A 13,872-nucleotide genomic window follows, 5' to 3' on the forward strand; every position below is an offset into this window, starting at 1 on the left:
TTGTGTTATTCCCTGTCTAGGAGTGATAGCCCAGGGTGCCATGTAGGATGATAATTCTAAGGCCGCATTGGAGCTCTGTAAGAGAGCACAGGGATTGATTGGTAATGCCTACCCATAGGTGTGGGAAAGGAGCTTAGGGATACTTGTGCTATCATTTGTCATCCAGGATCTTGTGTCCCGTTGCCATTTTAGAGCTGAACAGGGGGATTCGCTAGCCAGTGAAAGAACCTACAGGTAAGCTCCTGTTGGGACTCAGCAGTCCTTGGGGCCAGCCTGTGGCTGGATATGGTGTAGGTGACCAGGAAGTAATGTCAACCAGCGTCCAGAAGGATCCCCACAGTCAGGAAAAGTTACAGAGGCGCAACCATGGGGAGCAGAGCAGGGGTGGAGGGGGGGTGTCATCCACTTTGCATGTTCACAAGGCTCCTCACCCCCCTGTGCTTTTAGGTGAACCCAGATTTTTCCAGGGCATCCCTGGTTTCACCAGCATTTGAACTGAGGTTCGGGGAGCCCAGTGGCCTTTCTGTCCTTCCCAGAGCCTCTGACGTCACCATTGCTTCCATGCCTGCAATGGAAGGGCAGCCCCCATTCATCCCCATGTATCAGCTGAAGAAACAAGGTCCACGCTTGGCAAGGGACTTGCTTGAGATCACACAAAGAGGGCATGCAGAAACCTGGCCTGAACCCATGGCACTCATCTCCTGACCACTTCCCCATCCACTCGCACTGATCACTCAGAAGACGGTGGTTCAATCCCCAGTACCCCTTTCCAGCCCCACAAATGGGTGTTTAACCTTGAGTGGCTTGTGGTGGCCTTCAGGTCTCCGTGGCCTGGAAAGTGAGACCTCTGTGACCAAACAGCCTGTGTGCATTCTGCCCACTTCTTTTCCCTGGGTTTCTTGATCCATCAGATGGGTTACCAGGAGCACACGAGCTCTTGTGTAAGCCCCCAATTCATGGTGTGTATACATTCAAGGGTCTGGAGGCTCCTGTGTCATCCATTCGCCTATGATTCAGAATGGCAGAGTGCTCAGCAGGAGCAGCTCGTGGTCTGGCCAGTGGGCCACCACATGAACACTCAGAGTGCATTCCTGTTTGCAGCGGGGACAGAGGGCCTGAGCCCACAGGACAGAGGGATGGATGGTGGCTGCACCCACTGTCCCGCTCCGGGGGAGGGAGGTGTGTCAGAAAGGCTCTTGCTGTGCAGGGAGACGACTTGGAGCAGGGCTGGGGGTGGGGACCAGGGAGAAAGGCACCAGGCAGAGGTGTAAAATGATGTGGGCAGAGAATCTATTACAGGGCTGACCCAGTCTTGCACCTCACAGCATCTGAGGCGTCTTCAGACGAAGCTAGGCAGCAGGGCAAAGCTGAGAAGAGCTGGAGCCTCGCAAGCTTTCCCCTGGGGCCAGGCACAGAGAATCCTTCCCTGAGGCCAAGCTTCAGGGACTGTCTGGTTTCACTGTCTGATGAACAGGTCCCCATCGTCTGTCTGTCTGCCTGCCTGCCTGCTGCCTGCCTGTCTGCCTGCCTGGCTGTCTCTGCTCTCCTCATCTGTCTGAGCAGCATCCACAGCTCCTCCCTAGTGCTCTGTCACCATTCGTCCACTCTCAGGCTGGTGGTGACACCAGCGGCCCATTCAGAGACCTATTCATTCTGCCGCCGCCGCCGCCGCCGGGGCAGGCACAGGGCCCGGTTTTAATCATATGTGCTCTACCACGAGCTACAGATGGCTGTATTATTAATAGTCATAATTAATCAGCATCCACGAGATCTTTTCCCCCAGCAGCAGATCCTCAGCTTGAGCAGCCCCGGAGGCCCTGAGCCCATCCCCACTTTACAGACGGGAAGAAGTGATGTGGGCCAAGGGAGGGGACTCCCCCTGGGTGGAACTGACAGAGGAATCCATACTTAAATGCCTGGTCTGGGTGACAGCCCACAGTGTTCCTGTTGAGGAATGGACTGTCCGCCTCCCCTCCCCCACCCTCCTGTGCCCATAGGATACTAGTCGCTGGTAGAAGCTGTTGGTGCTAGGCCTGGAGGCCAGTGCCCAAGCTGTGAATGTGCTTCAAGGCTTGGCTGAACAAGGAGTGGCAAAGGTTAAAGCCAGGAGGGCCTGGCAGTGAGCAGGGCAAGGGGGATCTAGCTCGGGTGCAGGTGTGTGGGGGGAGCGGGGAATCGTAGAGTGAGAGATGCCAAATGCCAGCATCCTCCCTCTCTTCTGCCCCCAGCTGCTGGCCCTTCATCCTGAGCGCCAAGTCCGGCCACGGTGATTTAAACAGCTGCGGCAAGTGGCTTCCTGATTTATGGGGCTGCTGTGAGCATCCCAGCTATGAAGCACAGCGGCGGCGGCGGCGAGAGCTCCTTAGCCGGTCCTGCAGATGGCTGCCTTCCGTGCGTGCTCTCTTTGCTTGTCTCCCTGTCCTGGCCACCTCCAGAACGACTGCTGTGTATGAGGGTATACACATGTGTCCTGACCCGCGTCTGGGGACCACGTGCTGTGTGCATCAGGGGCTGTTCCCATCCTTGCTCTGGATTCAAGCGCAAATGAACATGGTGTGCATACACCCGTACCTGCCGGCACCCGGAGCAGTACCTGGTCTTGTGGGGTGGATGTGTGCTTATCAGCCTGTGCGCATGCCTGTGTTTGACACACAGTGATCACCAGCGATCGTCAGGAATGTTAATGGGGTTTGTCTTTGTGTACACGCACACGTGCATACACCCGCTGACTTACCTTGTGCTTTCCACCCTAACAAGCCCGTGTGTAAGCAGACGTGGGATAGGTAAGGATAATGTGTCTGCATGCATGTGCATGTGTGTGCACACACAAAATACTCAGTGTGTTCCAGGCACCTGGCTTGATCATAGGGTCATGAATAAGGCTTCCTGCTCTGACCGTCAGGAACGAGTGGCCATGCCAGGAACTCTTCAGGCAGTAGGGAGATAGCTTCATTTGTCCTTGGAGCCTTTTGCCTATCTTTCCCACCCCACCCCCCACCCCAGATGGCCACACAATCTCTGTTTCTCCCCTACCATGTCCACCAGCTGTGAGCCAGGCCATCGGAAGAGGACTGTGTCATGGAAGCCCATCCCCAAAGCATCAACCCCGGTTCTGTCAGGAGCATGTGGCTGTGGGCAGTTCCTTCCACCTCTCCATCTTGTGTTTTCCTGTTTGCTGATGATGGCTTCAAGGGCGGCCATTTTGGAATTCAGTTCAGATGAAGGGTGCTAGCTAGATTACTGGGTAATTCAGGCTCCTTCCCAGTCAGGCTTGGTGGGGGCCGGGGGTGGGGGGGTGGGGCGCGGTTCTCCATCTGTCACATGGTAATAATGACCTTCACCGGCTGCCTCCATGAGCCTTTCACTCTGTTCTGTTTGTAGTGCTAGAGATGGAACCCAGGGCCCCATCATGCAGAGCAAGCACTCTTGCTTGAAACAGAATATTAATAATATGACTAGACTGACCTCAGACTTGAAATCCTCCTGCCCCCAGCCTCCTGAGTACTAGAGTTCCAGTCCTGAACCAGCATGCCCAACTTCGAAAGGCCATTTTGAGGAAGAGATGAGCAAAGGCTCTGAGAGGAAGGCGGGATGATGGGTGAGATCATGCCCACAGCACTTGTCAAAGCTCTGGGCTTGAGCAATGAGGAGTGCAAGGCCATTAGTGACTGATAGAGGCCAGGACCCAAATTCTCAAACAGCTACTCTGACCCGGGATCTCAGACAACGACTTCCTATTTAGCTCCATCCAAATCTCTGTGGAACTTGGACTCTGCCTTTCATGATGCTGTAGCTTATCACACTCTCCATGCAGCAGAGGAAGGATAAGGGAGATGCATGGTCACATACAGTGAACGCACAAGGCAGTGGCACCCATCCCTCTACTTAATAGCCTGTCACTGCACAGGTGGCCCTGAATCTGGAAACTCAGGCAGGTGCATGGTGAATGGCAATGCACCAGGGTAGGATGCCTATTTGTGAGGTTCTGTCTATGCTTCTAGACTTAACCATTTGCTAGAATCAACTATGTGGCATCCAGGCCTTTGTAGGGTGGCATACTGAGAACGAGGCTGTTGTTTCTGGTCTTTGCTAGCTACAAGGGAACTTGCATTTGGCACCGCCCAGCTCCCCTACGCTAGTCCGGAGGTCACCTTGATCTGCTACCTTTGGTCCACAAGGCCCTGAAAAGAAGCCTGAGGACGAGGGGGCTACAGATCACTTTCCATCTGAACCTGGTGAGAGCTGCAGGCCTTGTGCCAACCAAGAAAACCGCCAGCCCTGGATTTAGAGCTGTGGGTCCCTGGCAGCTGCTGGGGTGCAGAGGAATAGTCAGAGTCTCTAGTAGAAATGAGTCCCGGGCGCCCAGGCCAGTTCAGATAGACCTCACAGAGACATAGGCAGGGTTGCAGGGACTTGGGGGGTCATGGGGCTTAGGTAGAAGGCAGACTAGAATGCATCCAGACCTCGAAGGACAGAAAAGATTTGGCTAGCTTGAGAGAGAGGGCAGTGTGACAGCGGGTGTGGGCGTGAGGACAGAGGTTTGGAGTGGCTCTTGGGGACAGGCGAATCCTCTCCCATCACACATCAGGGCTGCTCTGGCTCAAATGGTCTTGTCTCTTGGTGAACAGAGGCCACGGGGTAAAGCAGATGGCCAGTGGAGGCGGGGTGGGGGTGCCTTCAGGCCTGAGCCAAGCGAAGCCAAGTGGCCCACATAGGCCAGAGTCGAAGACCTTGGCACAAGCATTTGAGCTCTCCACTTGAAAGTTAATGATTCATTTGTGGCCAATTTCTGTTGGCATTTGCCTGGAAATTCCCAAGCCTGCCCCTTCCTTTGGCTTGGGAACTCCAAGAATACAGTCTCATTATATTTGGCTGAGAGCATCTCACCCTCTCTCTGGGCAATGGCTTTTAAAATTGTCATCAGACCTATGCAGGTTATCCATTAGGAAGAACTGGTGCTGGGTGATAGACTGGGAACTGGGGTGGCATGGGTGGATTTGAGTGTAATAAAGTTAGGGATTCACTCTAACCCTGTGTGCCAAGTGCTGGTGAAAAGAACCCTGTTTGTATTCATGATGTCCCCCATTTAGCTCAGCACAGATGTGACCAGAATTCAGTCTAGGATAATGCATATAGTGTGCAACAACTATAAGTAGAGAGAGCAGAATTTGACAGGTAGAGAAAGAACTGTCACATGCAAAGGCCCTGGGGCATGACAGCCCAGGGTGGTCCAATCATTGTAGTATGAGTAGGTTACAGAGACTTCTGTGAACACACCAACGAGTGAAGAACTGGAAGACTGGAGGGTTTGACAATCACAAGTGCTAGTAATACGAAGTCAGAGCTGGAGCTGGGTGTGTTCGTTTTGGATTATGGAGTCATTTGCCCATTTGGGTCTTGATTTTTGCTGGCCAGCAGAACTTTCTCGATAGCCTGCTCCCAAGCTCCACCCAGGGCCCTGCACCTGTGTGAAGCCTGTATTAGAGAGAAGCGGTCATACATACCAACCCAGCTGAGCGCTGACAAGAACACACAGGAGCCCTGAGATGTTGGCAGGAGCACAGGTGGGGGAGGGACCGAAGCACGATGTCACTCTGAGCCTGGTGACGAACAAAGCAGTGTTGGTTGGGGTCAACTCCCAGAATTCCATGTCCCCGGCAGGCTACCGCCAGCTACCCTGGAGGCTCACCCATGTCTCATGGGAGCCACGTGGCTTTTCCCATCCTGAATGTGTCTCTGTCACTGTGTGTACAGGTAGAGCCCGGGAGGAGACAGTTGATAGCAGAGCAAAGGCTAGATTCAGGGTCCCACCTCTGCATTAGCTTGATGTACCCACACTCCTACTCCATAGGCCCCTCCAGCCTGAAGGATGTTCCCTGAATCCCAGGCCGCTTCTCCTAAGCAGCTGAGAAAGGGACCCTTTGACTTTGCAGACTGAAATTCTTCTGGCGATGCCTTGACAGTCCTTGGTGTGATGGTAAACATCTACTCTCCGTAAAACATCTCCCCGAGACAGCAGCTTGCTCTGACGAGGGTGTGATCCACACTTGGCAGGGCCCCTGCTGCAACTGACACCCTGAAAAAAAACATTCAGAAAGACCAATGTGTGCTGGGCATGGCTGGAGGGGCTGGGCAGGGTCAGGCGGAGCAGCCCAGCTGGGCCTGGGCACCTCACATGGCCTCTGGCTGTAGCTGGTCCCTGGGCTGTGAGGTGGGGGCAGTATCAGGTGTCTCTTGGCTCCCACAGCCCTGGTGTCTGGGTCCTTGGCACGGTTAGGCAGCATTGGGGATCCTGTCTCCCAAGGGTAACATCGCCAGGCCCGTCTGTGGCTGAACACTTGGACCTACAGCCTTGGGGCCTGCGTCACACTGGCTTAGGTGTCCTGAATCAGAGCCAGGAAATGGATCTGCCGTACCAGTGTGGTGGGGATACTGGCCGGGCAGCTGGGGTGAACCTCAAGCTCCTGCCTGTGTAGACTGAGGGTGCTAGCCTTCTGCCCAAACTCCCATCCCACCTAGCCAGAAGCCGCCACTCAAGCAGACCCGTGTCTCCCCCCCCCCCCCAACACACACACACAACGTTCAGCCTTTACCTGGGCTACCCCCTGAGTGCCATTCCTGTCTTCCCTGGGATAATTTTCTGCACCCATCTAAGGATTTCCCCAGGAATTACTTCAGTGAATTCTTCCTTAGCAGTCTCATCCAGCCACAGCTGACCCCTCTTCTCTGCATCACCTCCCCATGGAGCCCTAGTTCTGTGTCCATCATTGTGTAGCACACAATCTTGCCATGGGGTGTCTCCCACCACCATTAGTTAGCCCCTGAGGGCCTTGGGGCTTGTTTATTTGTGCATCCTGCCGGCCTGATATATAGTAGGTGCCCAATAAAAAGCAGGCTGGATTTAATTAAGAGGCTCCTGAAGGCAGTGCTGGAGTCTCCCTTTGTTAATAATGTCAGGCAGAGCAGAGGGTTTCGCATTTGCAAGCGCAAAGCCTCAGCTTCCCTACCCCCACCTACCCCTACCCAAGGTGACTGCTGGGGCCGGGGCCAGCCTCCTGCTGGCCTCTCTCCAGCCACTGCCTTCCTGGCTGGCAGAAGCCAGCTCCCCGGGCTGCCCGAGTGATCACTCCAGAAAACACCCCAGTGGAAACTGCATGAATGATTGATAAGGGCTGAGAGCTGTTTAATATTTTCCTCCTGTTTAATGGCTATCAATAATTTAATACGCTCTCTGTATGTTTTTAAGAAATAGCACCCATTTTGCCGTCTCCGGTTTAGCGGGCTAAATGATTTAAGTGTTGGACGTGTGCTCAAAGGATGGAGGTGGAGCGAGTCAGAAATCTGGTGTCTGGAGGGGGTGGTAATGAGGGCTACCACAGCATCTTGGCCTGGGTGAGTGTGTGTGTGTGTGTGGGGGGGGGCGTTGGTTAAAAGGGCGAGTGCCTTTCTGCTAAGAGCAAGATAATTGTTTTTCTGGAGCCTCGGTGGGCAGCCCCGGTGAAACATCTGTTGCTCCCCCAACCCTGCCCCATGCTAAAGCTTGTGGCAGCTCTGGGAGCTCAGGGGCTAGGAAGAAGCTGGGTTGGTACCACCACTGTGGGATGAATCCCCCCACCCCCACCCCCACCCCCGCCCCGACTCCTGAAGCTTCTAAATCGCTCTTAATGATATGTTCAGGCCACTGCCCAGGAAGGCTGGTATCTTCCAGATGGGTTTGGGGAGATGGAGAGGGATATTCAAAGCTGATAATCTCTAGACCCAGAAGGACCTGGAAGGTCACCTGCTAGTGCCCCTCATCTTTCCAGATGCCGAGGATCACCTGGGAGATCTGATTAACTATTTACATTTCTGGGCTGTCTTCCAGACCCACATTCTCTCCAGGGAGAGGGCACGAAGACACTGGGCGCAGCAATCATCCAAGCGCTGTGGTCCTCAGGGGAGTCTAAGAAATCGAAGTCCAGCTTGCTTCTGATGTACCTGTGACTTCATGGGTCCCTCCCACCATGTACAGCTGCTTTTCCAGCTGCTCTTGCATAGCTGTCTTCTCTGGATAGGATGGACCTCCTCCCCAGGCATCTGATGGCCCTCCCTCACCCAGCCTGGGCACACTTCTCTGCTCAGTAGGGGCTTCCTTTCTTAGCACAGGATTTCTGAGGCTGGTTGCAGCCTATGTGGAATGAGGTGGCTGCATCAGACTGCTGTTAGCAGGAATTGGTGCTGGCACAGTGTGGACAGGAAAAGACCTGAGACCCACCATCGCCTTGGCCTCTTGGGGCTCGGGCCTTTCCCTGAAGAGGGGGAAAGGGCCCATCCGAGACGGTTAAATTAGCCTATCTTTCACGTGGGTGGTGGGCTGTGGTGTAGCTCTGTTGGTGGGCTACACACACGTTTAGAAGAGAGCTGGAGTGGATGAAGCCCACAGAGGGTTGTCTGTGTGCAAGGCCCTAGCTGAGACCCTCTGCTGTTTATCCATGGCAGAGTCGGGAGGCTGCTGTGCAGGCTAGGTCCAAAGCACCACAGAGTTACAGAGGAGTCAATGTCTTTGTCTGGCCCCCAGGCCTCTTCCTTTGCTCTTCAAGGCTCTTGTGGTCTTATTTTAGTAGGTAATTATGGGGGAACGGTACACGTTTATGGGGTCATCTACAACAGAGAATCCCGAAAGCCTTCCAACTGTAGAACCTTCTTGGCATGCCTACGTTCAGCCTCACCTTTGGTCTTTCCTGGAGATGAAGATGAAGGTGAAGGAACGTTGCCTTGTTCGATGCAGGCCTATGATCTGTGTCACCAGGAGACTCATCACCGTAGGACCCCAGGGTCTCTTCCCTGGGCAATGACTGGCCTCTGCTGGAAGAGCCTTCAGAATCAGAAGAAAAAGACTCAATCCTGCCTGAGAGAGGCTCTGTCCCCTCCCACCCAGAACTGTGTGCATGTGGGCCCAGAAAAGGATGGGAGGGAGATCAAGGAAGACTTCCTGGAGGAGGCACCGCCTGGCATGGTGGGAAGGGGTAGGGCATCCCAGATGCAGAGGTGAGGTAGCAGGGCCATTCAGGGAGGGGCTGGACCTGTCACTCAGGCCAAGGCTTCAAGATGTGTTTGGTTTCAGCTGCTATTGAAGTGTTAGAGCTCCTTAGAAAAGTGTCCTACCCTACTCATGTAGCTGAATAAATTGTCTCAGTGAACATGCTTGTGTAACCACTGCGCCACCAAGAAGCACAACATTCCGGACTCCCTAGAAGGCCGGGTATTCCTTTTAGACTCTACTCCCCTCTTCAGAAGCAAAGGATTCTGGCTCCTGAAACTTGCTCTCAGTTATGTGTTGCACCTTAAAAGGCGTGGTCTGCAAGAGCCCCCCTCATTCTTGTCTGGGGAGTCCCTTGGGCACACGTGGCCCCTCCAGTCAGCTGAGGTAGAGGCCTCTTCTCCACCTGGCTGTGGGCTGGAATACTGGCTGTGCTCCACTTCTCCGGCGACCAGTGGAGGCAGAATGTTTCTTCTGTATTCCTAAGACTTTCTGAGAGTCAAGGTCAGAAAGGCGGAACCTCCCGGAGCCAGGTCTCTCCAACCCCAGCAAATGCCGCTTTCCCTGAATCCTGTCCCTCAAAGCCAGTTTGAAGGCTCACACAGGACCACGAGTGAAGAGCAGACTGCCCTTATAAAGGGAATGCCATGGCGATGCTGCAGCCCCGAGTCCCCTTGCCTCTTCTTGACTTTGATCTATGAGATCTCCAGGTGTGTTCTTGCCCATGTCTGGCTTTCCGATCTGTGCTCTGTTGGTGGGATTTATGTGTTGCTGGATGTAGTTAGGGGGTCCCATCCTCTCGATACTCTGAGAGAGTACATGTGATGCACTGACTTGTCCCTTCTGTGGCTGGGTGTTTATGTGAAAAGTGTTCACTCGGGGGTGGTTGTGCCCACCTCTGAGGAACCACACTGAGGAACCAATGTGTGTGTTGCTGTAGAAATGGACTGGCTAGGTCTACTCCACACCCTACTCCAAAATGGCGATACTAGCGCGTGCTCCACCAGCAGTGTTCAGGGTCCAGAAGGGACTTTAGAAAGGCTTGATGGATGTATCTGCTCTGGACAGTAGCGGAGATGCTGCAGGAGGCTCCCTGTGCTGCCCTCCCCGAGCCTCGGGTCTCCAGGCTGGAGGAAGAAGGGCTAGCAGGCTGGGCAGTTTGGCCTGAGGAAGCCTTCTTCCCTGTGGCTCCCTTTCCAGCCCTAGGGACTTCTCGTCTTCCAGGGCTCATCCCTGTGGAGACACAGCTGAGAGGAGTCTGTCAAAGCAGCCTTCGTTCCTGAGTCTGCCAGCAATGGGTAAAGCTAGGAGACATGATACACTTCTGACCTTGCCCCTCTCACTAAGGAATCCTGGGAAAAGTGGGCCCCTAGAAGGGGCTCAGTGTCCTCATTTGTAGAACAGAGAATCAATCTCTCTCTCTCTCTCTCTCTCTCTCTCTCTCTCTCTCTCTCTCTCTCTCACACACACACACACACACACACACACACACACACACACACACACACACACACACATACACACACACCTGCCACTGCCACTACCATGTTCTGGAACCCCAGACAGTGGGAAGCCTTAAGCCTTTGGGATGCTCCGAAGGCCTCCTGACTGAAGGCACATGGCAGCTGGCCCGTAGGTTGAGCCTGTCCAGTGAACCCCTCACTGAACCAGGATGGCTGGCCTCGATCTCTCCCTTCCTCTCTTCTCCATCCAACACCAAACGGTCCCTGTGTCCCTTGATGACAATGTCAGAGGAAGGATACATTAGACCTTCTTTCTGATGAGGCTTTGGAAATCTGGGAGAGAGTTGGTCAATATGCCACAAATCTGCAGAGAACAGAGGGGGCATGGTCAGAGAGGGCCTCCCAGGGGACCCGAACACGGGCTCCAAGGCCACTCTGGCTTGGGGCTTTGAATGACAAAGAAGAGGAGACCTGGCTGGAGGACAGGAGGCCTGTTGGTGGGGTAGAGTGGTGGTATGTGTGTGTGTGGCGGGGGTGACTGCTGCTGTCTGTATACGGGCTATAGAGCCCACTGAGTGAGGCTGATTGTTGGGTCGCAAGTATGAATCTCAAGAGCCCGTGCCTGTTCTAAGAAGAACTACAGCCCCCAGTTCTCTGGAGCTCCCCTTGGATATGTGGCTGTGTTTTCTGGGAGGTAGTTTGAGGGACCCAGGCATGCTAGATTTAAGGGACCGCTAGGAGACTCGGGGGTTGCCTGCTGGCCGGAACCTGGAGCTCATTGTCTCCTCTGCTCTTTCTTGCAGAACTTGTGGCCACTGTACTCGGACAGCATAGAGCCCACTCAGCGCCTCCTTCGCCGCAGCCTCCCTTCCCCAACGCTGCAACAGCCTTGAGCTGTGATCGACTGACGGAAGCCTTAGCAGGTGAGTGGATGAGCCAGCTATATTGGTACCAGGAATCTGCCATGGAGGCACGGGTGAGTGTGTGTGGCCACCGGAAATAGGCGGTGTCAGTAGCTTGAGGAGCTTAATGGGGGAGATGGCTCGTTCCTCTGTTTCCCCTTTGTTTCTGTGGTTTTAGTCTATTGTCAGTGCCCTGTGTGGGGCTTGGTAGCTCTCACCCTCCTGCTAAGGGATTTTGCCTTCTAATCTAGTTTCTGGAGATAATGACAGTCGTCATAGTAAGAGAGTAGTGTCCTCTGCTCCTGTGGACACTTGACTGTGCACAGGTACCATGCCAAGCATTTGCCCTCCATAACTGCCCTTGAGGGAGTGGCTGTCACCATCTCCATTGTGCAGGAAGTACCTTGGTCAGAAAGTACCCTGCAAGAGGCCAGACACCTGACCAAACCTGGGTTTACATTCATATCTGTGCACCCTCGAGCCCTGTCCTGGTCCTCCCCGTTCTGTGGCAGCTTCTTGAGGGTGGGACTGAGTGTCCTCAGAAGAACCAACTTACGACAGAAGGGGAGGGCCTTCTATGAAGGGACAGTGGCTGCTGTTTGCTGTGATCTAGCTTCCTCGGATACTCTAGGAATTGACCATTTCACACTGGACGGGGTAACTGAGGCCTAGAGAGGGTGGGATACACAGACAGGAAATGACAGGGCCAGAATGGGTATTGATTAACCACGCTGCACCCAAAGCCCTCCTTTCTGCTGGGAAGCCTCCCTGACGTGGGGAGTAGCATCTACATCAGGGTAGAAAGCCTAGGCATAAGCCCTGCCTGGGAAGTGGTGGTTGAGCGGGCCTGGGGAAGGTGAGAAGGTTACTATGCTGATATAGAGGGGCAAGGAAGACCAAGCAGAGGGCAGCGCAGCTCCCGCGGAGTCCCAGGGAAGCAAAAGTTAACTCACAGCCATTCAGGCCTGTACCCGAGTACCCACGAGAGACCGTTAGAATCAGGGCCGGCTGTATCATTTGCGGGGCTGAGTGAAAAATAAAAATCAAGGCCAGTTGTTCACAAAGTATTAAGGACTTGAATGATGGCAAGCACAGTGAGGTCCCTTAAAGCTTGAGGACCAGGGTGACAAAGGCCAGCCCCTAAAGCCAGGTGTAGAAGTAGAGTGGACTTGTCTAGAAGTACTTCTGCATACAAGTGGAATAAAGTGGAAGCAATCAAGCGGATCTATAGCCTCCTCCACTTACAAGCCATCTACGGGCCTGCTGACCCTGTACACGGCCCCTTGGCCTCGGCGCTTCATCCGCTACATCCACAGTGCTGTCCCCTCCCACAGAGGGGAGGCTCTGTGATGCCAGGGTCTAGCTGGTCTCCAGTAGCCAGGGACAGGCTGCATTAGGATTGTGTGGGAACTCTCTTGGGCACGCTGTTCCAGCCTGCCCTACCAGTACCCCCCCCCCCAAACCTGCAGCCTGGCAGCGTGAACGACAAGGGACAGAGAGAAAGGAAGACCCAGCAGTAGAGCTGCTGCCGCCAAGGCCAGCTGTTTGCAGAGCTTCCTGTCTGGCCTGCTCTCTGCTTGCCTGTTCCTCATGCACTTGTTCCTGTGGGTTGGATGCCCGGAGCCTTCGGTGCCCCGGTACTACCACTACCAGGGGCTGCCTCTTGTGGTTCTCTGCAGTGGGCAGCGTGCTCATTAGATCTGGTAAAAAGGCATTATTCCTATTGGCTGGATGCAAAAAACAAAACAAAAACCAGTGGCTGTGAAAGACCTAAGGCCACTCCAAACCCCCCTGGGTTATGGTGAGGAGGCCCACCCAGGCCCTGAAATGGCTGATTGTAAAGGGCCATATACCTAAGCTCTGCCCTAGAGACAGACTTTTTTTTTCCCCCTCTGGATAAAATTTAACTTCAACCCCTGGTAAAGGAGAGGTTCTAGGTTTTCGGTTCCTGAAGATGAGCTGGTGGGTCCTGGAGCTCTGGCCCAGCAGAAGCCTTCAGTCCTGCTTATTACTGGGAGGAGTATGGCTCAGCCCACACAGAGCTTGGGCAAGCCACTCGCTGGGCAGAGGCGAGAAGACTTGAGTTCTCCCGACCATCGCAGATGGAAAGGCCAGATGCAGAGGGAGAGGGTGTCCTGTCAGGTTGTGACCAGCTACCCCTTCTGTGGCTGGGATGCAGAGAAGGCACACTGGGTGAATACACTGAACATGACATGGTTGAGAGTGTGGACTCAGGGCCTAGGCGTTGGGGTGTTCGTGGCTCTATTGCTCCATTTTTTTTAAATTGCCTCATTCTTGTGACAAAGTCTCTTTGAGCCCCCTGTCATCATCTGCAGGTGAGGGAGAGAGTCTTCTCTGGGAGGTGTCATATAGTCACTATGCTTCCAGCCAGGCCTGTGGACGGGTGGTGGGTAGCGGGGGTGTGTGACATGGTTGACTCCGGCTGTGTGGATACACAGAGACAGTTCCTAGAGAGAGGCTTGCCTGT

The 13,872-nt window shown here is 54.2% G+C and overlaps 1 protein-coding gene across 3 annotated transcripts in view; it reads left to right on the forward strand.

The window, feature by feature from the left end:
* Positions 1–13,872, forward strand: part of Zmiz1 (zinc finger MIZ-type containing 1) — a 203,617-nt gene that overhangs the window by 33,865 nt on the left and 155,880 nt on the right. For all 3 annotated transcript variants that reach the window (XM_028893569.2, XM_028893571.2, XM_028893570.2), the window contains exon 2: positions 11,286–11,405. The gene's annotated coding sequence lies outside the window, so the exon portion shown is untranslated. The remainder of the gene's footprint in view (positions 1–11,285; positions 11,406–13,872) is intronic.

This window comes from Peromyscus leucopus, chromosome 9, assembly GCF_004664715.2.
Source record: "Peromyscus leucopus breed LL Stock chromosome 9, UCI_PerLeu_2.1, whole genome shotgun sequence".
NCBI lineage: Eukaryota > Metazoa > Chordata > Mammalia > Rodentia > Cricetidae > Peromyscus > Peromyscus leucopus.